The following is a 24577-nucleotide window of genomic DNA, read 5'->3' on the forward strand; positions in this document are numbered from 1 at the left end:
CTATTTAATTTTTCTGGAGGACCACCTACCTGCTCCTCTGGTTTGAAAACTTTTTTGGACTGCCACATACAGGCACTATCCAAATTAAATTGTCTCCATAGCAGCCTCCACACATCGCCTTTTTAGCTGCCTCCATACGTTGTCTCCATTGCTACCTCCGCACGTCATCACCATAGCTGCCTCCAAAAGTCGTCCATATAGCTGCCTCCATACATCGTCCCCTTATCAAACGAGATGTGTCAGGCAGAATTTGGGGTTGTTTTCATGGCTTCCACATCAAACTTGTTAACTTTGTCCCCACCCTGCTGTGTAATCCACAAAATATACTGGCAAACTTTTATCATTTACCGATATTATTTCAGCGTTTCTTGCACATCTGTTTACATTCCCCTCACCCGCCATAACCCAAACTTAAAAGAACAATACTACACTTGATCTTATACAAAAGGTTCTTAGAAGTGCTGTTTGGGGAGTAGCCGAGAGACAGGGGCTTGGATTGGTGAAAGCTCGCCTGGCAGCGGAGCGCCAGCTCCATCCCAAGATCCAACTAACATAGTTTTAACCTTTAATCTACTACTACTTCACTGCCTTCATACATCGTCCCCTTATCAAACGAGCTGTGTCAGGCAGAATTTTCAGGTGTTTCACCAGATACATAGTGGAACTCGGCCCATCTGTCGCCACCATGCTGGAGACCTGAAGTTGCAATCATAGCAGCGCAATATGGATGCCCCATACTGTCGCTCTTAATCATGGAACCATTTCCGAAAAAATAATTAAAAATAGAACCACTATGCTATTCCATTATTCCTAGGTGAAATATTCAAACGACCCGGCCTGCTTTAAAAATTATAATTTTTTCAAAGTAAACGCTTCTGGCCCCCAGGCCCATTTTGGGTGGGGAGGAGCCGAGAGACAGGGGCTTGGACAGGCGAAAGCTCACCTGGCAGCGGACCGCCAGCTCCATCCCAAGATTAGGCAGCCTCAGAGGCATCCATGCATGCTGCCCCTGCTGTTTCCTGTCCATTTTGCCTCCACGATCTTCCACAGCGTCCACCAATGTCTCCATGCGCAACTTTCAACTCTCTATACCCCAGACGCTGGAGCACGAAAGGATATGCAGCAAATCATCCCCTTATCAAACGAGCTGTGTCAGGCAGAATTTTCAGGTGTTTCACCAGATACATAGTGGAACTCGGCCCATCTGTCGCCGCCATGCTGGAGACTTGAAGTTGCAATCATAGCAGCGCAATATGAATGCCCCATACTGTCGCTCTTAATCATGGAAGACGTCTCCATGGCTGCCTCCACATGTCGTCCCCTTATCAAAAGAGCTGTGTCAGGCTCATTTTTCGGGTGTTTCACCAGATACGTTATGGAACTTGGTCACTATGTCGCCACCATGCTGTGTTATCGACTAAATATACCGTCAACCTTTTGTTCACAGAGGAAATAATTTCAGCGCTTCTTGCTCACCTCCTTTGGTTCCTCTCTGCCACCCATTGGTTTGAAGCCTGAGTCCATTTAGGGTATGTCGCCATGCCACTCTCTAGCCTGCCGCTGCTGCCGCTGCCTCTGCATGCCGTCCCCTATAGTGTCAGGGTCAATTATTGCATGTTTTAGATGCTATCTAGCCTCATTCGGTCACTCTGTCATGGCCATGCTGTTGCCCATAATTTTGGCATAATGGTGCGATTAAGCAGCCTCAGAGGCATCCATGCATGCTGCCCCTGCTGTTTCCTGTCCATTTCCGTGGTGTTTCCATCCTTTTCTGAGGTTCCCAGGTGTTTGGCCAAGCTTCCCTGTGCAGAGCCTTGGTCCCCTTGAAAAATGCTCGAGTCTCCCATTGACTTCAATGGGGTTCGTTATTCGAGACGAGCACTCGAGCATCGGGAAAAGTTCGTCTCGAATAACGAGCACACGAGCATTTTAGTGCTCACTCATCTCTAATAGTTAACTCACGGTCCTTCAGTAGATCCTGGGCTGCCTCGCGATTGTTGCTGCGGGGCGCTGATAGGTGACACAGGGCAAGATGGCAAGCATATTAAATCTTGTTTCCTTTCATACATGTAAGATATTTTATTAAACTCTTAAGGACGCAGGGTTTTTTCGCTCATTTCTCGCTCTCCACCTGCAAAAATCCATAACTTTTTCATTTTTACTTGTACAGAGCTGTGGGGGCTTATTTTGTGTGTAACAAATTTTACTTTCCCGTACTGTTATTTATTATTCCATGTCATGTACTGGGAAGCTGGAAAAAATTGGAAAAATTGAAGAAAAAACACATGTGCGGCACTTTCTTGTGGGCTCAGTTTTTACGACTTTCACTCTGCGCCCCAAATAACACCTCTACTTTATTCTTTGGTTCGGTACAATCGCGTTGATACCAAATTTATACAGGTTTTATTGTGTTTTAATACATTTTCAAAAATTAAACAAATGTGTACAAAAAATAAATTTTTTTTGCCATCTTCTGACGCTAATAACTTTTACATACTTTGGGGTACAGAGATGTGTGTTATGTCATTTTTTGCGAAATCAGCCCAAGTTTTCATTGCTTTCATTTTTAGGTCTGTGGGACATTTTGATCACTTTTTATTCCATTTTTTATGTGATGTAAAATGGTGTAAAAGTCGCATTTCGTTCATTTGGACGCCATTTCCCGTTATGGAGGTCACCACTCTTTTTATATTTTGATAGATCGGACCTTTTGGGATGCGGCAATACCTAATGTGTTTCTGATTTTTACTGTTTATTATGTTTTATATCAGTTCTAGGGAATGGGGGTGATTTGAGATTTTAATATTTTATTCATTTTTTAAAATTTTTAAACTTTTTTTTTCTTTTTTTTCCCACTATTTCTTAGACCCTCGAGGGTACATTACCCCTAGATAGTCAGATCGTTCCTACCATATACTGCAATACTTCTATATTGCAGTATATGGCATTTTTGCATGTGATTTGTTACAATGAGCCACTGGCTCATTGTAACGAATCTGCAGAAACCATTCAAGCACGCAACCATGCAAGCACCGACCGTGGTTATTAGCGGTAGGGCTTTTCTCAATATGCAGTAAACCCCAACCCTTGTATGAAGAGGACTCAGCCCGTGAGCGTTAAGGGATTAAAGAAAAATACTTTCTTTCTTACTCGCTTTATTCCTGTTTCTAATTCAGTGTTCCTTCCTGTACTCAGACAGTTGATGGATAAGTAGAAGTGGATAAAGTTCTAGTAACTTAACTCAATATAGACAGTCACATGATCTCTGCACAGAGCTGAATTATCACATGAAATATTATATTGGTATGTAAGGAGATAAGCTTAAGCCTCATCTCCTTATCCTTCTGTACAAATCAAATACTCTACAAGACTGCAGAGAATGACAAAATAGGACATTGAATATGTTTTTTACTAGCAAACAGAATTGCAAAACTGAATTTTTCTTCAAATAAGTCAGCGCCTGCCCCTGTACTAGTACTAAAAAAGTGAGGTACAACAATAAAACTACAAAATTTTTTATTGAAATGCACCAAGTATAGTTGACTTGAATTACGACTTTCCACAGCTGAGATCTAAAGGTTAAAAAAATCAGGAAGCGAAGGCTGTGAAATAAGGGTTTCAAAAGAAACATTTAGCTTCCCTAATGCTAGCATCAAGGGCTCAGCGCTGGGAACGCCTTTGAAGTATGATGTTGTTGAAACTAAATTACTGTTAAAGGAAAAACGCTATAAATCAAGCTGTCCACTTAGGAAGCGATCATCTGGTATAGCCCCGCTTCCCGCTACTGCGACCTGACTGATTGGATGATGTCAACACCATATAATGAACTCTAATTTTCATGGTCTATCATTCTCGGTTGACAACTGCTGCACATAAAAGTTCTGAAAACACATTTTTAAGGTATTTGATGTTAAAAACTTATAGCTACTGGACCTTTGATTGAAAAATTACATGTTTTCTGTTATGCAGCAGTTGTGGGCCAACTGTGTCACTGCCATTCACTTACAGGCAGAGGCAGGGTCACTGGACAGGTCAAGGTCACAACTTCAGGGCAAGTAACACAGAGTCAATATAGGACTCAGATCAGGACAAGTGGAACACATTTGGAGAGGGAAACAGGTAGTTTGAACAAACCCTTTTGCAAGACAATAGGAACTAGGTACTTTATTACTGAATATTACCTTAAAGGGATCCTATCACCACATTTACACAAATACAGCTAATGACAGGTCCCCAAAGAGCCCTATTCACTAACTGACACCTTTCTTTTAGCTAAACATGGTTTCCCCTTACATCAACTTTATCTGATATTACCTGGCATTAGAGGGGGTGTGTCCTGATCAACCAGTCCCTCCCATCTACACCTCTCCATGCTTCTTCTATGCATGTCAATTGACCAGGGTGACATCATCACAGGTCCTTTTAGCCACCTAACATTAGCAAACTGTGCACCATGCATATATCTGATCACAGGACATTATTATGACTTTTACTCCTCCCTATCCTTCATGAAGAAATGCTATGATTTCATGTGATCAGATACATACATGGTGTAGAGTGTGCAAATGTAACAGGACCTTAGATAATGTCATCCTGGTCACATAACATGAAGTGGCCAAAGATGTAACAGCTCTAATTCAATGTTCCACATAGGAGCAGTTCTGTAACACTGAGATTTGTCAGGACCGAGGAGGCAGAGAAGTGCAAGTAACTCATGATTATGGAGGACTTCATTGGACTCAAGTAGTGACATTGGACTCACATCAGGTGAGATGCATATAAGTTTACAAACTGAATTTTTAACATTGCAGCCATGGAAGGGAACCACTTAGGGATAAGAGAATTGCTTTTTAACCCCTTCACGCTCACTGACGGATATAATCATCAGTGAGCTATGAAGGGAGTTTGAAAAGGGCTCACAGGCATATTGCAGCAAACACCCATCGCTATCAGCCGTGATCGGTACAAGCACCAATTGCGGGTGTTAACCCCTTTTCTGTGCCGGTGCCACTTAAAAGATGGGGGCGCATGGGCGCCACCATCATTGTTGAAATCGCCACTCCCCTTGATGTCATAGTTTTTAATTAAGCATTTATTTTCGATGGGTTCATTTGGATGACAGGTTTTCTTTAAAGAGGTTGTACAGAGGATGAAAACATGATTTTCCAGTTCAGTTGTATAGAAGTGAATGGAGTTTAGTTGTAATACCACGCTCTATTCATGGTCAAGTGCTCAGCTGTTTTTCGAAGTAACCATGTTTTTAAAGGAAACTACAAACAAAATCCATCATGATAAACCAGGGACACTTACTCATGGTAATCTTCTTATATTTGTTATTCATGGCCTCATTCCTTCTAAAATCAACATTTAAAATTATTCTAATGAGCCTGAAGTGCTGTGGTGGGTGTTTCCAGAGCACCCCATTGCTGTAGCTTAACAGGCTGATACAATTAGCAGAAGAGGCCATGGATAGTAAATATAAGAAGATTACCACAGTCCTGGTGCCTGGATCTATGAGTAAGTGTCCCTGGTTTATCATGATGGATTTTGATGGTAGATTTCCTTTAAATAAGTGGTTTGTGTATATAGAGCCAGGGCTCACAAGCTGGTATTGGGAGAGAAAAAGCACTATGTCCTACATAGTTATTTTTGGAGGGATTTAACCCCTTATTGATGTTTGGACCCCCATTCACATCTCCATTGTTGTATTAAAGCATTAGCCTTTTATTCATATATGCTAAAAATAGAAGTGTAAGTGTATTTTTACTATATAAATGTATAGTTTTAGAACAGATAACCCCTTTAAGAGTTTCTTATCCTGTGCAGCTTGTGTAGTCTGTGCTTGTCAGCTCCCCTGTCGTGGATGCATCATTCAAGCATGCAATTAAGTGCAGTAAGCTCGCTATTAACTACCTGACCGCGCACATCTAAGGGAAACATCTGCCTAATTTATGTGTATTTTCCACTGTGCTGATAGAAATAGACTGTCACATTCCAACAGTCAGCCCCTGAGCTTCCTACAATTGGGGGTTACCAGTATCAAAGCTCATCAGAGGAAAGGGGGGGTCTTTGATTAATCTAGTCAAGCCATTAAAATTGCAGGAAATTGCGCACAGGTTTGCTGAGCTTCTAACTTAAAGAAGGTGCAGGGGATGCAAGGGGAGCTGAAAAAAAGATCATTAGAATCTTAAAGTTCAAAAAGTTTTTTGTGAGGTTTTAAGATTTTCTGCAAAGACATTAAGATGTAAGTCTTGCAGTCTAAATAATGACCACTAAGTCTTAAATAAGCACTTCCTGTTCTGTAGAGATCACTTCCCAGCAGACAGACAGGGCTGCAATGTAGGATAACCATAAGCACCTTGAGAACTATGTTTGACAGTTTTTGAAAATCTTCTGAAATAAGTTTCAACTTTTTTCACTTTGTTCTGATAAATTGTCAGCTCAATATATTTTAACTACAGCGAACTTCAATACTGAAGTAGAGGACGGATATTGCGTGGGCCAATAATAATAAGAACCTAGGATAACTTCAAACCTGTGTTCAGCTGGTTCCATTAAAATTGGTTGAGATGGTCTCAACTCAGATTGTCCCAAAAAAGGAACTTATCTCGTAGCCACATGAAAAGGGGAAAAAATAAACAACCATTGGGACTCCTGGTGATTGGTAAAATGGGGAACTAAAATGTGAATGGAGCACTAATGCACATGTTTGACTGTTGCCCTATCCACTTATATAAGGTACACAGCTATTGGTTTACAATTCACACACCTACAACCATTCACTATTGTGACAATCGCTGTCTGTGGTGATGGTAGAACTACCTATCAGCTAAGTGTAGAGGATGCCCTCTGTCTATGGTGATGGTTGTACTGCCTCTCCTCTAGGTGTAGAGGATGTCCCCTGTCTATGGTGATGGTAGAACCGCCTCTCCTCTAGGTGTATAGGATGTCCCCTGTCTATGGTGACGGTAGAACCACCTCTCCTCTAGGTGTAGAGGATGCCCCTGTCTATGGTGATGGTAGAACCTCCTCTCCTCTAGGTGTAGAGGATGCCCCCTGTCTATTGTGACGGTATAACTGCCTTTCTTCTAGGTGTAGAGGATGCCCCCTGTCTATGGTGATGGTAGAACCGCCTCTCTTTTAGGTGTATAGGATGCCCCCTGTCTATGCCCACATAGACATTGGGCATCCTCTACACCTAGAAGAGAGGCGGTTCTACCATCACCATAGACAGGGGGCATCCTCTACACCTAGAGGTGAGGAGGTTCTATCATCACCATAGACAGGGGGCATCCTCTACACCTAGAGGAGAGGAGGTTCTACCATCACCATAGACAGGGGACATCCTCTACACCTAGAGGAGAGGTGGTTCTACCATCACCATAGACAGGGGACATCCTCTACACCTAGAGGTGAGGAGGTTCTATCATCACCATAGACAGGGGGCATCCTCTACACCTAGAGGAGAGGAGGTTCTACCATCACCATAGACAGGGGCGTCCTCTACACCTAGGTAGAACCTCCTCTCCTCTAGGTGTAGAGGAAGCCCCTTTCTATGGTGATAATATAACCACCTCTCCACTAGAGGATGCCCTTTGTCTTCTTTTAGCTTCTTATGCTTTTGTTCTTGTGAAAAAAAGGAGTGAGAAATTATGCAAATGAGCCCGAGGAGCTCCGAGCTCCATAACTGTTAATTCTGCTTAGAGCTCCTTAGGCTCATTTACATAATTTTATTTTGCCGTTTTTAATAAATAAAACAAGGGCATACGAAGCTAAAAGAGTGGCTTGTTTTCCACTCCTTGATCTTGGTAGTCCTTTAGGCACAGTCTTGTCCTTTTTTTCAGATTTCAGGCCTTTACATATAATAAATAACATAATAAATCTATGTGACTTAAGATTTAATGATTACTGGCGTAATAAAATACCGCAGGCTTCTGAACACCTTCAGAGAACTTGTAGCCATTTGGAACAACTTTTGATAGGATTCAATAACAGCTCTGCCGTCAGACTTCTGAAAAAAAAAAAAAAAAAGCTGTTAAATGTCAAAATCACCTTTTCTGTCTTTTGATCCCTTTGGCTGATGTTGATGTACATACAGTACTTCTTATCATAATCCGACCCGAGTGATAACAGAGTTCAAACAACTTAGATATTTTGTTAAAAAGCTAAAAAAAATTAGTAAAAACCATTACAAGCAATTGAGCAAAAAATAAAAAAAAAATACAGAATTATATTCATTATTATTGTTTTATTTATGTTTTTTATGTTGAGATAATACAATATATCAGAGAAGTGTGCGCCATTCCTATGACACCTCTTCCCTTTGTCACCAGTATTTTATCTCAGATCCGGAACAGAGTTGGATCCTAACAGCTTGTTGCTTAGATTGTTGTTGAAGTGTTATTAGGATATTAAATTTACATAAAGTTTCCATCTCTATGGTGTTAATATTTTTATGACGGAGCTATTGTTAATAAAGAAACTAATATATAAATGAAATTAAATAATAAAACTACCGGTACAAGGTTTTGTAAAAAAACTTATACAAATATACTGTGGATACTAATAAAGGAAATAAATCTAATAAAAATGAATAAGTTCAGCTGTCTTGGGGTCAGGTCTTTGGTGTAGGAATCCCCCTGACCAATTATAGCCATTGCAAGTTGCTATAGCCGTCAATTTGCTGGATTGGCAGTTCGGTTGCCAATCCGGCAATATGTCCGAGTCCTGAGGCTGAAACCCAATGCCGAACCCAAGCGGGAAATACTTATAACTGATAGTACTATAGATTTTTTATTGCATGCAGTATACTGTATTTTTAAAAACCTTTTATACATTTTAAGTAAATCAGCGTTGTTCGCCTTCTGGCAAATTATTGGTCAAGACAGCTGATCCCCTCTTATGGTTCAATAGAAGGTTTATTGAAAAACTGAGTGACAAGTAAAGGTAACAGTAATAATTAACAGTAGAAACAGAAGTGCAAGTACCGAATGACCTACATGGCGGTCAAGATGTTCGGGACGCAACCCCATAATGCGATAATGAGAGAAGACATATAAGCGTTCAAGGTACCTTTTACAATATTTAGTGGAAACCGAAACAAAGGGGTAGTGGGGTAAGGAGGGAGGGGTGGGGGGAGGATGGGAGAAGGGAAGGGTGGCTCTGCGGAGTCGTTATGAAAAAAATTCTAGTTCAATGGAGAAATAGAAATAGAAAGTGACGTGGGTATCTGGGGTCACCAGAGAGCCAGTTATTGAGCGAGTCTGAGTTTCTCCACTGGGTCCATTAAGACCAGGTGGAGAAATAAGCCGCCGTCCAATGCTAAGACTGATCACCTCTTATTGGGTGCTGTGCATAAACACACTCACCTATCACAGGAACATCACACACATTGAGTAATGATTTCCAATATGGAAAGAGCTGGATGACTGTAAAGAGTACTGTAGAGTAACTAATTACCGTATTTATTTGAGTATAAGTGGACTGAGTATAAGCCGGGGTACCTTATTTAACACATAAAACTGGGAAAACCTATTGACTTGAGTATGAGCCAAGGGTGAAAAATGCATTGGTCACAGCCTCCCAGTATATAATCAGCAAGCTTCCTGTAGTATAAAGCCTGCCAGCCCTTTGTATATAGCCTGCAAGCCTCCTGTAGTATAAAGCCTGCCAGCCCTTTGTATATAGCCAGCCAGCCCCTAGTATATAGCCAGCCAGTACCTGTAGTATATAGCCTGCCAGCCCCTGTAGTATATAGCCTGCCAGCCTAGACTACTGCCTGCCAGCCCCTGTAGTAAAAAAAATAAATTAACACTGTACTTACCTTTCGTACATCCCCCGTAGGTCCTCTTCTGCTTCCGATGCTCTGGTGCTGCCACAGGTGCTTTGGTCCTCTTCAGGTTCTTCTGCACCTCTTTGGCTCCTCTTTGGGATGTTCCGCTCCTCTTCTGGTCTTCGTGCTCGGCCGGCACACAGAATGAGGTCAGCCGCTTGCCGACGTCATTGTTTGTAATCACGAGGGTACCCGAAGAGGATTCAAGGAACCCAAGGCGGCACCGGAGCATCGGAAGCAGAAGAGGACCTACGGGGGACGTCAGAAAGGTAAGTACAGTGTAATGAAATTGCCTGCTAGTGATGTAGCAATGGGTCATATTTGCTTCTGATGGGTACTGATGAGGATGAGAAAAAGTTGTATGGGACCAGGGAGAGAAAGATTAGGAACCTGCCCCGCATATTACTAAAGGGAGTGGGTCCTATCCTGGAGTGGTGATCCAGGAGAGTTTCTCTAAGGAATTGGAGAGATTACCTCTCCCAATATAACTCCTTAGAATTGAGTTCCCTTCTGCTTCACTCATTGTGGTCTTCTTGAATTCTCACAATTTAGGAGTACTTATGTAAGCCAATCATGTACCATCTGAGAACTATCTCAAATAGAACCAGATCTCTCCAGTCATAACATAGACAACTGGTTATTGAGAGCTCTAATGATGAACATACTGTTCACGGCTGCTGCCCAACCCTGCAGAGAGATACAGAAGGGCCTTGGAGAAAGTCCAGGCTATGAGGGAAAACAAATTCTGTGGTCAAAATGAATGTGCAAAATGAAAGGAAATTCAAGACTTCATTTCGCCACAGCTGTTGATGGATTCCACCAATTGCACATTTGATTCCCAAAATAAATGTTATTGTTTTAATTAGAATATACAAATTCGGAGAATCCACTTTGCCCCTTACTAAATGTAGTAACAATCCCGAATCAGAAGTGTCCATGTGTGTTTCACATAACACTTTGCTATTTTTACATTGATGCCTGCTTCATGTACGGAATATATGTTGCAACAATGTAACAGATGTTGAATGTTAAAGGGTTTGTCTCCAGAATACAAGTTTATATTTAATAAAACCTCTAATGAAATTTGTAATTTTACTCGCTCCCTTTAAAAAAATGTTCAAGTGACAAAATAGAGTTCACTGGGCCCTCTGCCTGTCTGTACAAACAGGTTGTACAGGTTTGTATGTATCCAATGTTGTAATACACAGTGCTGTTATACAGTCGTCTCCTCTACTAGGCTTTCCCATTATCCATGTTATTGGATCTGAAGGCCACTACCACTGAAGGGTTGTGCTGATGCATACAGCAGCCCACGCAGTGGAAGAAGAAGGGTCAATAACCAGCTGAGGTCAGTGTGAGATGTGTAAGACAGGTAGATGGTCAAGGCCGGCAGAAGGTTCCTAGGTCAGTAATAAGTAGTAGTGGATCATAAGATAGACAGTTTGGGCGGTAGCCCAGGGCCCAAGACTTATAGGGGGCCCTGTCCACCTAAACCACCCACCAAATTTTTTTACTCCAAAGGAACTTAACCCATGAAATCCTTGTACATCTGTTCCTGCTAACAAGAGCCATTGCAGGAGCTATGAAGGTCCTCCAAAGGTTCTGAAACCACAGATTGAAAGCAGGCAGGAGGGACTCATCCTCTATTCTACAAGGAGCTGATTCTAGTACCAGATGTAGGTGAGTAAGTGATTCCCGACTTGTAGGGGGTATAACATTGATATTGTCTAGGACCCATGGCAGGTTTAATATGCCCCTGGTAATAAGCCATACTTGTTCAAAGGGAGTGGCAGGTCAGAAGGGTAGAAAGCATGCTGATTAATATATAGCTGTTGGTCGGACTGGATAGGTTGGGGACACTTTAAAGCGGGAACTTACTGACCCTTTAATTTTTAAAATTTGGTCATGGCTTAGGAGCAAGATGCCACCAGCCAGTTGAAGTGCAAGAAGAGAAGCCAGGACGTCTTTAAGGTAAGTGGCTGCCTGTCCAGTTCTGATTTACTTCACATTGTCGAATATGTATGAAAATGCTCTGTCTGCCAAATAGAATTTATTGTTAACCTTTTCTATCAACCTGTTTAGAATTTTGTGAGAATTTAAAAGTAGATTCATTAAATCTCATTGGTCAAATATAAGCCCTATTTTTAAAACTCTGGTAGTGCATAGCATCATATCCTCCTGATGAGCTTGTACAGCCAAAATGGAAAAGAAGAGCTGCCATTATATTTATAATGGTAACAAATAACTAACAGTTATGATGTAGATAAAGTAGAGTAGGAGAAGGTGCAGGGAGAGAGATATCTCTAGGACACAGACAGCATGATCTATTACTCCCATATCACAACCTTGAATACAGGGACGACGCCGGCTCTGGGTATACCTGGGCAAGTTCTGGGGCCCAGAGCAGCTGGGGGGCCTACATAAGGCTGTCCACAAGGAATCCATGGGGGAGAGGGGGCTGTATCTGATGTATCCATAGGGTGTGAGTGGGGCTTATATGAAATAACCCATAGGGAGCTGTTTGGTGTATTTTAGGACAGGAGACTCTTTTAGTTTCTGAATTTTGAATGCTGCCACGTGAGTTCACTGCAAAGGGGCCCATTGAGGCTCTGTCATCCAGGTTGAAAGTCGAAATTGTATATTATATAATTATAGATCCAGACAATTTTTTTTTGCCCATGTGACAATTGGGACCAAGGATTTATTACAGACACCTTACAGCTAATCATTGCAGTCTGGGACTAAAGTAATCGCATCCAGAAAGCTTCACCAGAGGTCACAGTGGTAAGAGAGGTCCATCTGAGGGTCGTCTGTAACTCAGGTGTCCTTACGTAGGGGACGGCCTTTATAGCTTCCTCCGTATGGGATGATTTTTTTTTTATTATTTGGCCAGGATACTTTATAATTTTATTTGTTTGTTAATATATAAAATCTAGAGAGGCATGTGATTGGATTTTTTTACCTTTTTGATTTTATTTATTTCTACAATTATTTCAGGCCCTCTAGGGTCTTTAATCCTAATACAACTGCATTGTAGTATATTGTGGATATAATTTTTCTGTAACTGTTTGTGTGATAAAGTCTTAAGGATTGAGAGGATTGACAACCATTGGAGGCTATTACAGGCTCCCAGCTGTCATGGAAATTGATTGGTGTCCTCCAATGACTTCATGGTTTGATCTTGGCAACTGACAGGTTAACAGCCACTATCAGTGCCAGCACCTATCACATTGGTGAAATAGAGCCCTGTTTGGAGAAAGCCCCTTCACAACTGGTTGATGTAATTTTACAATGGTCAGACAGGAAGATATTAAACCGTATAGAGATCTTGTAGAGCACCCAACTCACACCACTGTGTGAGGTCTGTGGCACCAAGCAATTACTTGGTGTGCTTTATGGAAAAATCCACCCCTGGGACAAGGAGGATACACACAGTGATGTCACAGTACAGAGATAATACACACAGTGATGTCAAAGCACAGGGATAATACACACAGTGATGTCACAGTACAGAGATAATACACACAGTGATGTCACAGTACAGAGATAATACACACAGTGATGTCACAGTACAGGGACACTACACACAGCGATGTCACAGTACAGAGATAATACACACAGTGATGTCACAGTACAGGGATAATACACACAGCGATGTCACAGTACAGGGATAATACACACTGTGATGTCACAGTACAGGGATAATACACACAGTGATGTCACAGTACAGAGGTAATACACACAGTGAGGTCACAGTACAGGGACACTACACACAGCGATGTCACAGTACTGGGATAATGCACACAGTGATGTCACAGTACAGAGATAATACACACAGTGATGTCACAGTACAGGGACACTACACACAGCGATGTCACAGTACAGAGATAATACACAGAGTGATGTCACAGTACAGGGATAATACACACAGCGATGTCACAGTACAGGGATAATACACACTGTGATGTCACAGTACAGGGATAATACACACAGTGATGTCACAGTACAGGGACACTACACACAGCGATGTCACAGTACTGGGATAATGCACACAGTGATGTCACAGTACAGAGATAATACACACAGTGATGTCACAGTACAGAGATAATACACACAGTGATGTCACAGTACAGGGACACTACACACAGCGATGTCACAGTACAGAGATAATACACACAGTGATGTCACAGTACAGGGATAATACACACAGCGATGTCACAGTACAGGGATAATACACACTGTGATGTCACAGTACAGGGATAATACACACAGTGATGTCACAGTACAGGTATAATGCACACAGTGAGGTCACAGTACAGGGACACTACACACAGCGATGTCACAGTACTGGGATAATACACACAGTGATGTCACAGTACAGAGATAATACACACAGTGATGTCACAGTACAGGGACACTACACACAGCGATGTCACAGTACAGGGATAATACACACAGCGATGTCACAGTACAGGGATAATACACACAGCGATGTCACAGTACAGGGATAATACACACAGTGATGTCACAGTACAGGTATAATGCACACAGTGAGGTCACAGTACAGGGACACTACACACAGCGATGTCAAAGTACAGAGATAATACACACTGATGTCACAGTACAGAGATAATACACACAGTGATGTCACAGTACAGGGATAATACACACTGTGATGTCACAGTACAGGGATAATACACACAGTGATGTCACAGTACAGAGATAATACACACTGTGATGTCACAGTACAGGGATAATACACACTGTGATGTCACAGTACTGGGATAATACACACAGCGATGTCACAGTACAGGGACACTACACACAGCGATGTCACAGTACTGGGATAATACACACAGTGATGTCACAGTACAGAGATAATACACACAGTGATGTCACAGTACAGGGACACTACACACAGCGATGTCAAAGTACAGAGATAATACACACTGATGTCACAGTACAGAGATAATACACACAGTGATGTCACAGTACAGGGATAATACACACTGTGATGTCACAGTACAGGGATAATACACACAGTGATGTCACAGTACAGAGATAATACACACTGTGATGTCACAGTACAGGGATAATACACACTGTGATGTCACAGTACTGGGATAATACACACAGTGATGTCACAGTACGGGGATAATACACACAGTGATGTCACAGTACAGGGATAATACACACAGTGATGTCACAGTACAGAGATAATACACACAGTGATGTGACAGTGCAGGGATAATACACAGTGATGTCACAGTACAGAGATAATACACACAGTGATGTCACAGTACAGGGATAATACACAGTGATGTCACAGTACAGAGATAATACACACAGTGATGTAACAGTTCAGGGATAATGCACACAGTGATGTCACAGTAGAGGGATAATACACACAGTGATGTTACAGGACAGGGATAATACACACAGTGATATCACAGTACAGGGATAAAACACACAGTGATGTCACAGTAGAGGGATAATACACACAGTGATGTAGCAGTACACAGATAATACTCACAGGGATGTTACACTACAGGGATCATGCACACAGTGATGTCACAGTACACCTACACCTTATGAGTGCAGATGGGACCCCATAGTAGCCGGTATATCAAGAACATTATTATTAAATAATTTTAGGTAAGGATTTTTTTTATATCAGGATTTCAAACTCTTGGCCCTGAAATACAAGAAAGGGGCAGAAGGAGTTAAATTCCACATAAACCCTTGAATAACTTTATTAGGTCATCCTTATTATATTTACAAAACATTTCGAGCCTTCCTTATTTTTTCTGCGAGGGATTTATTTTGTAGAATGAGAAGTATTTGAAGCATTAGAAAACTACGTCTGAGGCGCCCGGGTGCACAGATGTTCTGAGGAAGATTCACATGTTAATCTAGTCCTGGCGCTGCACCCGGTGACACCGTCTGATGGGACTCACTCTGGAGAACTATTTAGATTACGGCCGACGAGTGCGATCCAAGAGATGCTTTGTAAGGAATTTCAAGCGCACATTTATTGAGACAAATGTGAAGCATTTTTGGGATAAATAATGCATTTTTGGAACTGATTTCACTGGGTGACAGATCTAATGTGGTTTAAAGGGTTCTCACATGTCAATGCACAGAGAATGGGAGAGGAAGAAGAGAGCTCAATTCTCTATGAAGTGGCCAGACCTAGTTCCTGCACATCAGGTTGGAAGCTGAGCTGCAATGACTTGGCTCAGCCACTATACAGAGAGCGGAGCTGTCTGCTTTCTTTTATCATTTTTTGTGCAGTGACTGCTGAGAACAGCTGGGGGGTGCTGGGTGCAAGGCCCCCAACTATCTGATACTGGAAACATCAGTCATTAATATTTACAGCCCTGGCCTGGCCCAGCCGCCTACAAAAATGGAGGAGAAATCCTACAAACAACATTCAAATATATATAATATAAAAGGTACTGACCATGAGGAAAACCAGAAGAAAACAACGCAATGCAACAAAATAAAATGACTTAGTGGGAAAAAATAAGATTATGGGGGAGATTTATTATCTGCTGGCTCCCTGTGCGCTGGCGTATGATAAAGCCCCATCCCCACGACAGATACATAATGGGGCTTAGACCTTATGATGTATCTGCCGGCTGCGCTGGGCTGGCGGACAAAACAACAGCCGGTCTGATCTGACGTAGTTTTGCGTAAAAACCTTCAAACATTCAGCAGTGGATGTTCACAGGTTGTTAGAAAGTACGAAGGCGTGGGCCGGAAGCCATGCCCCTTCACGCATGGAGCAATTATGGTGCGCAAGCAATTGCAATTATTTCAGTGCTTCTAAGAAACTGATAAATCTCCACCTATGCCTCAGTGCTGCCTTAAAGGGCACCTACCACCACGAATCTACCTATAAAGGTAGATCGGGTGGTAGGTGGATGTATGGGACGTGAGGATAGCCCTTTTTAGAGCTAATCCTCACGTCCCCGCTAGCGTACCATAAACTTTATTGCCCTAATATGTTAATTTAATTAAGCGGCTACCGGGGCGTGGAGTAGCCGGACACGAGGCTACACGGCGCGGCTACTCCACGCCCCAGTAGCTGCTTTCCCCCGCCTACCCTGTGATCTTCGGCGCGCAGCTCCTGGCAGCTGCGCGCCCTCGTCCGAGAAGCCGGAGTTCTGCGCATGCGCAGTAACTCCGGCCAAGATGCGCGATCTCGGGAACGAGGCCGGAGTTACTGCGCATGCGCAGAACTCCGGCTTCTCGGACGAGGGCGCGCAGCTGCCAGGAGCTGCGCGCCGAAGATCACAGGGTAGGCGGGCAGGTACAATCGGTGCAAATCGGAAATATTTGGGTAACACGCCGGGAAAACGTGAATCGGGCCCTTAGTAAATGACCCCCACTGTATAATCAAAAAGATGGCCTGCAAAGGCCTATTTCCATAAGTAGAACTAACTTCTTCCTGAACTTCGTCCATGGCCATTCTTTTTACTGATGAGATGTAATAGCATAGAAACAGCACTATCCACAAGTCATATCGGGGCACTTTACTTACCCAGTCCAGTCGTGATCCAGCGTCGGGTTCTCCGATGCTGAATCGGGTCCGGCCGGGATTACTAAGGTAGTGCGCCCGATGTCCACCAGGTGTCGCTGCTGCGCTGCAGTCCGCTGGAGTTCACCGGAGTTCATTATCCTATTCCTGGTGCAGGTAAGTGCGTGTCAAGCGACACATTTTTCGTTTTTTCCGAAACGGCTCCCGATTTCCGTTGCATGCATGCCGGCGCCGATGCGCCACAATCCGATCGCGTGCGCCAAAAACCTGGGGCAATTCAGGGAAAAACGCCGCAAAACAGAAATATTCGGAAAACCCGGCAAAAAATAGTGGTTCGGGCCTTTAGTAAATGACCCCCATCATGTCAATAGGCTCCTTGAAAATTGGACTTCGATGTAGAAGGAGCTGCCTTCTAAGGCAGCACAGAAGTAAAGTTTTCCTTTTCATAACCTGGAATTGCCCACATTATATGCAGTAGGGATAGAACAAGACAGGCCAAAAAGTGGGGAATAGAATGTGATTGATGCAGTATATACTGACACATAGGTCTGAAAAAGATAAATACTATATAGCCAAGTCTAGGCTGTTACTCATTGCCGGATGAAAATGTTGCAGCAGGGGCTGACATCCCATCATTACTTCCCACAAATAAATATTTTGGTTTATAAGAACAGTGACAATACACAGAAATTCCCCCAATATTCCAAGAAATATGTGAAGAAAAGTATACTGAGGCAAATTTGGAGGTGGAGGAAATTAGTTTTGCCAAGTAATGCATTAACAAGATATTTTGTTCAAGATTTTCAGTTTTAATAAGACGCTTATGTTTTACGCTCTTTTCCAAATTCATGTTTTGATTGTATTTGTTGAGGTGATTTCATGGTATTCCTTACTCTTTCTCAATTCTGTACACAATATTGGTAGATACACACATGTGTGGCACCGTACCGTTAAAGTAAATGCAGCCTAAGTGTTTGTGATATATCCCCACAATATAACAAAAATGACTAATATTTGTGGGTCCCACCGCTGGAACCAGCAGCTCAAAAATGGGGCATCCTCTGACACCCACTCATGACCACTTTCCTTCATGGGAGCCTGTAGACTAGACCAGCAGCATGAGTGTATACCACTCATTTCAACGTAAGGATGCCAACATGACAAATATGATTTGTAATTCATAGGTGGCTTATCGAACTCTTGTGGGGCATTCCCATGCAGCCGTGTGTTGCCCGCATAGGATGGCGGGCAAGCACAGGGCCACGAAAAGGAGGGGGAGGGGGTGAGTGCTTGTTACCCCCCCTCCCTCCATAGGCAGAGGTGTCGCCGCCCCAACGCAGTCACGGTGTGCGGTGATGCACGGTGCGACCTAGGGCCATAGAGATATATGGGAGCCATGATGTGGTCACATGATCAAGTCTCCCCTAGCGGTCATGTATCTTAGTATCATAGTATATAAGGCTGGAATAAGGCACAAGTCCATCAAGTCCTACCTTTAAGTCCAACCAAATGTTTTTCCACATAACCAGAGATATTTTTGCTATCCAGGAAGTCATCCAGGCCTCTCTTGAACATGTACATAGAGTGAAACATAACAACCTCCACAGTCTCAGTGCTCTTACAGTAAAGAACCTTTGTCAACGGCGTTGATAGAACCTCCTCTCCTCTAGGTGTAGAGGATGCACCCTGTCTATGGAGATGGTAGAACCTCCTCTCCTCTAGGTGTAGAGGATGCCCCCTGTCTATGGTGATGGTACAACCACCTCTCCTCTGGGTGTAGAGGATGCCCCCTGTCTATGGTGATGGTAGAACCTCCTCTCCTCTAGGTGTAGAGGATGCCCCCTGTCTATGGTGATGGTACAACCACCTCTCCTCTAGGTGTAGAGGATTCCCCCTGTCTATGGTGATGGTAGAACCACCTCTCCTCTAGGTGTAGAGGATGCCCCCTGTCTATGGTGATGGTAGAACCTCCTCTCCTCTAGGTGTGGAGAATGCCTCTGTCTATGGTGATGGTAGAACCTCCTCTCCTCTAGGTGTAGAGGATGTCCCCTGTCTATGGTGATGGTAGAAGCGCCTCTCCTGTAGGTGTAGAGGATGCCTCCTGTCTATGGTGATGGTAGAAGCTCCTCTAGGTGTAGAGGATGTCCCCTGTCTATTGTGCTGGTAGAACCGCCTCTCCTCTAGGTGTAGAGGATGCACCCTGTCTATGGCGATGGTAGAACCTCCTCTCCTCTAGGTGTAGAGGATGTCCCCTGTCTATGGTGATGGTAGAACCATCTCTCCTCTAGGTGTAGAGGATGCCCCTGTCTATGGTGATGGTAGAACCATCTCTCCTCTAGGTGTAGAGGATGCCCCCTGTCTATGGTGATGGTAGAACCATCTCTCCTCTAGGTGTAGAGGATCCCCCTGTCTATGGTGATGGTAGAAGCGCCTCTCCTCTAGGTGTAGAGGATGTCCCCTGTCTATGGTGATGGTAAAAGCGCCTCTCCTCTAGGTGTAGAGGATGCCTCCTGTCTATGGTGATGGTAGAAGCTCCTCTCCTCTAGGTGTAGAGGATGTCCCCTGTCTATGGTGATGGTAGAACCATCTCTCCTCTAGGTGTAGAGGATGCCCCTGTCTATGGTGATGGTAGAACCATCTCTCCTCTAGGTGTAGAGGATGCCCCCTGTCTATGGTGATGGTAGAACCATCTATCCTCTAGGTGTAGAGGATGCCCCTGTCTATGGTGATGGTAGAAGCGCCTCTCCTCTAGGTGTAGAGAATGTCTCCTGTCTATGGTGATGGTAGAAGCGCCTCTCCTCTAGGTGCAGAGGATGCCTCCTGTCTATGGTGATGGCAGTAGCCCCTCTCCTCTAGGTGAAGAGGATGTCCCCTGTCTATGGTGATGGTAGGACCACCTCTCCTCTAGGTGTAGAGGATGCCCCCTGTCTATGGTGATGGTAGAACCGCCTCTCCTCTAGGTGTAGAGGATGCCCCCTTTCTATGCTGATGGCAGTAGCCCCTCTCCTCTAGGTGTAGAGAATGCCCCCTGTCTATGGTGATGGTAGAACCGCCTCTCCTCTAGGTGTAGAGGATGCCCCTGTCTATGGTGATGGTAGAACCGCCTCTCCTCTAGGTGTAGAGGATGCCCCCTGTCTATGGTGATGGCAGTAGCCCCTCTCCTCTAGGTGTAGAGAATGCCCCCTGTCTATGGTGATGGTAGAATACCATGAAAAAGTCCAGATATACAACATCCACAGCCTCGACCAGGTCCGGTCAAAAACTTTCCAGAATAAGCCCTTAAAGTAAATCTATCATCAAAATCCAGCATGGATAAATCAGGGACACTTACCCATAGATCCAGGCACTGTGACTGTTATAATCTTCTTATAGTTCTCATTCAGGGCCTCCTTCTTTCTAATATCCACTTTTACAATTATGCTAATGAAGTCCTCTGTGAGGCATTACCCCTCCATGCTCAGGATTCAAAGGATGTTACACTGTCTCACTCTCCCCTTGCTCCCGCAGTGCTACCCCCATCCTACTACCTACTGTAATCTGACAGCAGCAGGGAGCACACAGTGGGAGGGCAGGAAATAGCTCCTGCACAGTGTAACAGCCTGTGATGCTACAGAAGCAAGCACCCAGGGCCCTTCTGACTCATTAGTATAAGTTGAATAATTGACTCTAGAAGGAAGGAGGCCATGGATAACAAATATACAAAGATTACCCCCAGATTGTCATGCTTGGTTTTGATAATAGATTTCCTTTAACTCTTTAAGTGTGAGACAGAGAACATCCAAGAAAAGAGACAATCGTTTTCAGTAGAAGTAGAACCTGAAGGTTCCAGATCCCAAACAATAATGTTTAATTAATAGCGCAAGTCTCCTGATCTGGTGAGGAGTCACATCATAAGTGCATCTGGGTTACACAAGAAGAGCATACGCCCTGCGACAGGGCACAGAATGAGTCTTGAGAGAAATCTGGGACATGGATAAGTTTCAAAATTCAAGGTAACAAGCCCTGGGTCACAGCCTGAAGGTCTAGGCTAAAGTGAGCAAACAAAATCAATGTCAAGAAGAGTCTCACAAGTCAGAAATCGGAAAACAACAGGGAACCAGGAATTTCAGCTTCAGAATTTAGGAGCAATTACAAGAACCAGGCAGGTTGGGAAGGAAGATCCATGAGAGCATCATATGTGATCTTGGATTACGAGCATGTTCTGGGAGCGTGCTTGTAATCCAAATTGCTTGTATCTTAAATGAAATTTTCCCATTAGAAATTGCTCAGAATTATATATCAAAGCTGATATTTCCCATAAGAAATCATTAAATCTCAGACGATTCGTTCCACACCCCAAAAGTATTTAATCATCTGTAGTACATCATCTCACTCGTTTATTGCTTTTACTTCTTCAATATTGTGTCACAATTTTTGTTAGAGGGAGGCGCAGTACAGTATAAGGGTGGGAAGGGCTCCCGCAGTGCTTGTATTAGGAAATCTTGCTTGAAAACTAAAAAAATTTTTTGTAAAATTGCAAGCTTGTCTTTCAAAACGCTTACAGACCATTACTCGTAATCCAATGTTCCATCATTGTACAGGTGGTCCCCTACTTAAGGACACCCGACTTACAGACGACTCATAGTTACAGACGAACCCCTCTGCCCACTGTGACCTCTGGTGAAGCTCTCTGGATGCTTTACTATAGTCCCAGACTGCAATGATCAGCTGTAAGATGTCTGTAATGAAGATTTATTGATAATCCTTGGTCCAATTACAGCTAAAATTTTGAAACTCCAATTGTCACTGGGACAAAAGGAAAAAAATTTGTCTAGAACTTCAATGATAAAATATACAGTTTCAACTTAAAAACAAACCTCCGGACCCTATCTTGTACGTAACCCGGGGACTGCCTGTACTTGGATACCTGGATTGGTTTTAGGAAAGTGAAGAGTTTGCTTGGATCCCCAGAGGGATATTTATCATATACAGGCAGTCCCCGCTTTACATACAAGATCGGTTCTGCTGGTTTGTTCTTTGGTTTGTTTGTTTGAATTTATATGTAAGCCGGAACTGTATAATTTATAATCGTAACCCCAGTCACAAAGTTTTTGATCTCTATAACTATTGGATTTTAAAAATGTTGGGTTGTCATAAGACCCAGGATTAACAATAAATCTTAATTACAGACACCTTTAATAACTGTAATAGCTGTTTATTGTAAAGTACTAAAAATTACCAAATGTATGTAACTAGTGGTCGTCTGTAAGTCAGGTGTTCTTAAGTAGGGGACCGCCTGTATATCATGTTATATTATATGAAATATATTATATGATACATCAAGAGGCAGCCCCCTTCACCTTCCTACACGTTCCCCTAGTGTGGAAGTGGCGGAAAGAGGAAAATAATCGCAAGTGCTATCAAAAAAACTAGCATTTGTGATTATTTCACGGCTTCTACGGCACTGGCTTGGCACAGAACTCCTGATAAATACCCCCCTCGGTCCTCTAAGTTTTACAACTGTGTGAAAGGTGTTGGAAGGGTTCTAGAGAAGCTTTTTTAGACATCTGTATCTGTAATAATGGATGAAGTATAGCTGCAAGTCTTGAGCCTGGTACCCCACCGGTATTTTCTTCCAGGTGCAAAAATTTGGGGCATAAAGCAGCAGGTGCCAACCATAGACAGCAATGGTGACTTTTCTATAGCCAGTGTTTGGCTTGAGCAGTTCTCCGCTGACCGCATGGGAATGGACCATGTTGGATCCGCAGCAGCGGGGATGGATAAGAATGAGTAAAGTTTTTCTGTTTTACTTTTAGAACTACAAGATATGAAACTTTTTTTTTTATTTAACCACTACCAGGTGTTTCTTTATGACTAATTTTAAGATGCTATTTGCAAATGATTAAATGTGATGACAAAGTAATGAAATTTCCCATTTGATTCCATTATGGTTTGGATTATATTTTATTAACTTGTGTTGACGTTGGCATTGACGTCAGCCACGCATAATCATGACGCATATCTCTTTAATTGGAGATTAGTGCTCCATCCATGTGTTGATATTGATGGAAGTTATGAAACTTAATATTCTGTTACAAAATTATTCTCAAAACCCTCGTAAGACTCTAAAAAGTGTGTTCGTTCTACTTCCATATCAAATTCAATAAATGAGTGATACAATATGATAAAGATCTACAATAACTACCACTCCCAATCACCACATGTATCTAATTATTTATTCCTCCAGAACTGGCACGCCAGAGATTATTTCCTGAGTAACCAGAGCCCTGGAAACAAGAGAAGACCCATATATTGTGGCCACCGGTTTTTCAAGCCAGGACAGAAGGGCCTATGTCGTTTACCTATCCACACTCTTTCCATGTCTCTTAGGCAAGAGGGAATGGAACAAACAAAGACCAAGCCATCTCCATCTAAGTAGATAGTAGATTCATGGTTTGCTTTTATAGCATTGGTACCTTTGGCTACTTTATTATACTATGCTAATGTCTACATTACATATATTGCACTCTGGTACAGTATTGTGCAAAAGTTTTAGGCAGGTGTGGTAAAAATGCTGCAAAGTAAAGGTGCTTCAAAAATAGAAGTGTTAATAGAAGTTTTTTTTTAAATGGATTCTGTAGCAGGACAAGGACATCAAAATTACGGTCAATTTAATGAAGAACTATCTTCAGAGCCCTAGATGTGATTATACGGCACAACTAAGCAGTGATCCCAACATTATCCAGTCAATCTAGGATTATATAAAGAGAAAGAAGGATTGAAGGAAACTTACTGTCTAGTCAGGGAAGTGTGAGTCATGTGCTGCCTACAATCTTTGCCCCTGCCTACTTGCTGACCCTGCTCTAAACCGCAGTTGACAACTGGGTGGCAATCCCTAAGCAGAAAATATGCACATTTGACAATTAAGAGGGACAAGACAGACAAGCAAGCAAAGTCTGGAAAACCAAGTCACGGCCAAAATTACGACAGGGTACAAAATTATGAGGAAAAACACTGGTCAAGGTACAGACAAAAGTTAAACTTGTATGCAACTCACCTGATGTGAGTCCAATCATAGTAAGTGAGTACTGCATATTTATTGTTCCCTGAACTGCCCTGTCTCCCTGTTCCCGATTGACAGGTTTCACTGCTAGCACCATGCTGCTGGTATGGAACTAGTATTTAGGGAATGTCTGCCAATATTCTACTTCAGACATATACAG

The 24577-nt window shown here is 42.8% G+C and overlaps 1 long non-coding RNA gene across 1 annotated transcript; it reads left to right on the top strand.

Annotated features, from left to right (window-relative positions):
* Nucleotides 1-4018: 4018 nt before the first annotated feature.
* Nucleotides 4019-23958, top strand: LOC140116455 (uncharacterized). The gene is made up of 3 exons (XR_011852764.1): nucleotides 4019-4119; nucleotides 4654-4767; nucleotides 23602-23958. It is a non-coding gene; the product is annotated as an uncharacterized lncRNA (long non-coding RNA).
* Nucleotides 23959-24577: the final 619 nt, after the last annotated feature.

This window comes from Engystomops pustulosus, chromosome 2 (genome assembly GCF_040894005.1).
Source record: "Engystomops pustulosus chromosome 2, aEngPut4.maternal, whole genome shotgun sequence".
Lineage (NCBI taxonomy): Eukaryota > Metazoa > Chordata > Amphibia > Anura > Leptodactylidae > Engystomops > Engystomops pustulosus.